This window comes from Herpailurus yagouaroundi, unplaced genomic scaffold, assembly GCF_014898765.1.
Source record: "Herpailurus yagouaroundi ecotype Mexico unplaced genomic scaffold, PumYag 162, whole genome shotgun sequence".
NCBI lineage: Eukaryota > Metazoa > Chordata > Mammalia > Carnivora > Felidae > Herpailurus > Herpailurus yagouaroundi.
Window position 1 is genome coordinate 18,170,361 of NW_024412403.1, and position 5,576 is coordinate 18,175,936.

The following is a 5,576-nucleotide window of genomic DNA, read 5'->3' on the forward strand; positions in this document are numbered from 1 at the left end:
GATGTTGGCTCAGCTCACCTAGCAATGCACCTGATCAAGATTCTTTTTACAGCAAAGAATCAAGTCAGTGAACTTATACCTGTTGGGATTTATGTTCCCGTCACCCAGAAGCAACTGTCTGGAATAAATGTGAATGACCTTGCAAAACTCAATACTAAAACACCTATAAAGTGACTCTAATGATAAAAAGTCTCGCCCTACCATATGCCAAGTCTCCTCCATTATCAAACTCTGAAACAGACATTTAAAACTTTAAATCTCACGCTTCCCAAACAAAGCACAAGAATGTTAAAATCCAAAAGCGAATATTTGTAGTCTCACAAGTGAAAATTCGGAGTTCAAAATTTTCAGTGTGAAGACTGATCATCATCCTCTTATTTGCCTCAATGTCAGGGAGAACAGTTCTTTTAGCCTGACTGGTGGCGAAATGCTCTCGGCAGCTTGGCTCCTTCTTAACAGAATACGTGCAATCACTTTTAGAGTCTCACAGCTTGGATTAATTTTATGTCACATACCCCATGGGCCTTGTTTATAAAGCATTTAATGATCTAATAAGAGACACAACATCATCTCGGCGCTAACTCCACACCAACAACGTTTAGAGAACAAGCCATCCCTAACCCCTCAGTTATCATCCTAGCCCAAATTATTTGTAGGATTCCATGCTTAGTGTTGTCAAAAACCATAGCAGCCACAAAAAAATGTCAAGGGGAGGGGCGCCTGGGTGGCTCAGTCGGTTAAGCGTCCGACTTCAGCTCAGGTCACAATCTCGCGGTCCGTGAGTTCGAGCCCCGCGTCGGGCTCTGGGCCGATGGCTCAGAGCCTGGAGGCTGCTTCCGGTTCTGTGTCTCCCTCTCTCTCTGCCCCTCCCCTGTTCAGGCTCTGTCTCTCTCTGTCTCAAAAATAAATAAACGTTAAAAAAATTAAAAAAAAAAATGTCAAGGGGAAGGAGAAAACCATCCTGGCTTCAGCCATAGTGGGATGCCAATTGGTCAAGAATACAAAACCTGAGAACTAATATCCCAGAAGAAAAAAAAAAAATTCTCCTAGCTTGAAATTAATTCATGGGACATTTACCAATTTCGTGTGATTTTGTGCACATTTTGTGCACCCTGCGGCACCTCCCTCAGAGTCACGTTTGGTCTGTTGTTCTCTTTTGGCCAAGAGTAGAAATATGCCATGCCGGCCACCTTTGTCACCAGCTCCACATTTTCTCTCCAGGACACATTTTCAGTCCTGGACCCTACGTCTGATTCTCCTGCCTCTTTACGTGAAATTGTGTAGGTCTGACCAACCTGACTCCTCAGGTGCATTAGCCCATCCCAAGTCCATCCTAGAGCTGTAACTAGACGTGTGTGTGTGTGTGTGTGTGTGTGTGTGTGTGCATGTAAAGAAAATAATGAAGCGACTGTTTCCAAAGAGGCTAAAACTCATAGAAAGATTTGGACTCAGCAAAGAAGCAAATGCTCTGATGAGCAAACATCGGCCTGGTGTAACTAGGGCTGTAAACAGGACACATGAATCAAAGGTGAGTCATTTTGGTCACCAATGCAAATCCAGAATTTGGGCAGCAAAGGTACAGGTGTCTACCCAGGCCTGGCCTAACAATATCCTGGCATATTGCCAGACCACTCCACAGCACGCTGAAATCACGTGGCTTGCAATTTTAAAGATCTGAGTATTAATGCCACTCAGTATAAAAAGCTTATAGAGTCTTTTCTACCTATGATTAAACTCATGCTGCAGTTGTCCTGTGACATGAATTAAGCAGCCAGCTGCTGTGCTTTGAAGCAAATCGTACCTGCTACAGGCTCACCTCACTTTCTCCAGTCCTTGAGGTTCGAGTCCCCTGAAGTCTCTCACCAGGCCGATGTTTGCTCATCTCTCTCTTCTAAATTGCTAAATAAAATAACAATAAACAAGAGAGTTTCTATAGTAAAAGCAAATGGACCGAAACAAGAAAAAATAAAACAAAATAAAGTATAAAACAAAATAAATAAAACAAGGAAGTATAAGACAAAATGGCAGGTATAAAACCAACCATACTGTTTTGATAGTAAATTTCGACTGTGAAATATATTGCCCCTTAAGAGGAGTAAAATTTGATAATTAAACTAAGTGCTTTTATTTTTTTTTTTAATTGTTTTTTCAACGTTTATTTATTTTGGGGACAGAGAGAGACAGAGCATGAACGGGCGAGGGGCAGAGAGAGAGGGAGACACAGAATCGGAAACAGGCTCCAGGCTCTGAGCCATCAGCCCAGAGCCCGACGTGGGGCTCGAACTCACGGACCGTGAGATCGTGACCTGGTTGAAGTCGGACGCTTAACCGACTGCGCCACCCAGGCGCCCTGATGTGTGTAATTTTTAATAAACATTGCTTTTAAAAGCACTTAGTTTGGGCGCCTGGGTGGCGCAGTCGGTTAAGCGTCCGACTTCAACCAGGTCACGATCTCACGGTCCGTGAGTTCGAGCCCCACGTCGGGCTCTGGGCTGATGGCTCAGAGCCTGGAGCCTGTTTCCGATTCTGTGTCTCCCTCTCTCTCTGCCCCTCGCCCGTTCATGCTCTGTCTCTCTCTGTCCCCAAAATAAATAAACGTTGAAAAAAAAAAAAGAATCAGGATTGCCTTTAAAAAAAAAAAAATTACACACATCATTCAGAAGTAAAATAGAAAACAAAATATCAGGAAAACACCAACAAAGGAAAACGCAAGTGGAAATTATAATATCAGACAAAATACTTTAAGTTAAAAATCATTAACGGAATAAAGGAAATAAATCATTTCGTGTTGTAAAAAGATTAAATCTGTCATAAAAACATTGTGGTAAAAATTTTTTATGTACCAACTAATAATTTGTGATATAACAGGCCAACAGCATTAATTGGTAATATTTTCTTTGCCTAGAGTATTTGGGAGGAATCATCCTTCACCCATTCTAATTTGTATAATTCACAAAGAATTGTGGAAAAAATAGCAAACCTATGAAAAAGCTATAATGGTTCATTTTATGTGTCAACTTGCCTGGGCCACGAGATGCCCAGATATTTGGTTAAACATTGCTCTGAGTGGGTCTGTGGGGGTGTTTCTTTTTCTTTTTTAATGTTTATTTATTTTTGGGAGAGAGAGAGAGAGATAGAGAGCACGAATGGGGAAGGAGCAGAGAGAACGAGGGAGACACAGAATCTGAAGCAGGCTCCAGGCTCTGAGCTGTCAGCATAGAGCCCAATGTGGGGCTCCAACCCACGAACTGAGAGATCATGACCTGAGCCGAAGTCAGATGCTTAACCAACTGAGCCACCCAGGTGCCCCTGTGCGGGTGTTTCTTGATGAGATTAACATTTGAATTGTAAGACTAGGTAAAACAGATGGTACCCCCCCCCCCAATATGGGAGGAACATATTCAATCCCTTGAAGGTCTAAATAGAAAAAAAAAAGACTATATAAGGAAGAATTCACCCTCTGCTTGATTTTCTTCGAGCTGGGACATTGGTCTTCTGCCCTTGGACTCGACTCACACTGAAACTGGAATTTACACCATTGGCTGTCTTGGTTCTCAGGCCTTTGTACTCAGACTGGAACTAGACCATTGGCTGTCCTGGATCTCCAGCTTGCCGACTGCAGATCTGGGGACTTCTCTGCCTTCACAATTACATGAGTCAAGTCCATATAATAAATCTCCTCATATAGGAAGAGTTAGAGATAGAGGTAGGGATCCACCTAGGAATCGCCTATTGGTTCTGTTTCTCTGGAGAATCCTAACACGGATAGAGGTACTTAGAATGGTTCTGGAGGAATAGAATATCAATAATGAGTTTTCTGAATTCATCTGGAGGTTCCTGGAGTAGAATCTCTAATTAGATTCAAAGATTGTAATGACTTTATTTCCAATGGTAAAGAGTGTGAGCATGTGGGCATATCCCTTCTGGGGTAAATGATACGTTGTTGAAGCTGACCCCTCCCACAACCAAAAAGGTGCTCGTTCTCCCACAGCCAAGATTCATAGGTCCAGGAATCTAGGGGTGGAAACAAGATGGCACCCCTCAGGATTGCCCCTAGTGATCCAATAGCAACACTTCTGCTTCTTGATCTCCTGACTCTACGCCCTGCTGACCTGGTACTTAGTAAGGGGTGCCTTAGTAAGTACTAAGTAAGGGATACCTCCACGAGGAGACACAGCAATGATCCCATCGAACTGGAAGTGAGGACCAACATCTGGCCCCTTTGGGTTCCTCGTGCGTCTGAATCAACAGGCAAAGAAGAGAGTTACAGTGCTGGCTGGGGTGACTGATTCTGACTATTCAGGAGAAATTGAAGTGCTGCCTCACAATGAAAGTAAGGTCAGGAACACAGGAGATCCTTTAGGGTTCTTTTAGTGTCACCACGTCAACAGGAAACCACAACAACCACTACAGGCAGAACCGCTAATGACGGAGACCTTTCAGAAACGATGGTTTCAGTCACCAGGTGAAGAACTCTGACCAGCTGAGCTGCTTGCTGAAGGCAAAGGGAATACAGACTGGATAGAAGATAGTTACAAATGGCAGCTACTACCACACAGAATGAGTACTGCAACTGTCATGAGTATTTCCTCATTATTTTCTTACATGTTTGTACGTGCATGCTTGTGTGTGTGTGTGTGTGTGTGTGTGTGTGTGCACGCGCGCGCACGCTGTGTGTCCCCTCTTCCAAAAACTCATTCGCTGGAACTTGAATCCCCACTGTATTTGCAGATGCAGCCTGTGGGAGGTAATTAGGTCATGCGGGTGAGACACTCATGAATGGGATTTATGTCCTTAGAAGAAGCCAGAGATCCAGCTATCTCTCTTCCTATCACTTGAGAATACAAGAAATCAACAGTCTGCTGTCCAGAAGAGAGCTCTCACCAAACCTGACCATGCAGGCACCCTGATCTCAGAATTCCAGGCTCCAAAAACGGTGAGAAATAAATACCTGTGGTTTGTAAGTCACTCAGTCTGTGGTACTTTGTTATAGCAGCCTGAACTAACACATATATTAACCAATATTTTTGTTTTTTTCCCTCTTTTATCCCCTCATCATATAATATAAAATGTAGTGATATGTGTCTTGTTAATTTTACATCCTAGCATTTAAGTTACAGGATATCAAGGAGTAAACCTTACTCAAGGATGTTACCTTCTCTTCTGGGAAAGACCCTGAATTTGGGGTTGCACAGAAGCTATTTATATCATCTCAGCAGAATTATGATTTTGTTACTGTGTTCATTTGGAGATCGAGTATGGTTTAAGGAGATGTGTATGAAGCTTGTGTATGAAAGCCTATGACTTGTGGTGGAGAATTTTATGTGTCAACTTATCTAGGCCACAGGGTACCCAGATACTTGGTCAAGCATTATTCTGAGTGTCTGTGAGGGCATTTCTGGATGAGATTAACATTTGACTGAGAAGACTGAGTAAAACCAATCTCCCTCTCCGATGTGAATGGGTCTCATTCAACCCTCTGAAGGCCTGAATAGGACAAAACAGACTGAGGGAGAATTCGCTTTCTCTGCCTGACTTTTGAGCAGGGACATGGGTCTTGCCCTGCTTTCTGAGTC

At 43.1% G+C, this 5,576-nt stretch overlaps 1 long non-coding RNA gene across 1 annotated transcript; it reads left to right on the plus strand.

Annotated features, from left to right (window-relative positions):
• Window positions 1-4,404: 4,404 nt before the first annotated feature.
• On the plus strand, window positions 4,405-4,964 carry LOC121035740 (uncharacterized). Its single transcript, XR_005793041.1, has 2 exons — window positions 4,405-4,582; window positions 4,732-4,964. It is a non-coding gene; the product is annotated as an uncharacterized LOC121035740 (long non-coding RNA).
• Window positions 4,965-5,576: the final 612 nt, after the last annotated feature.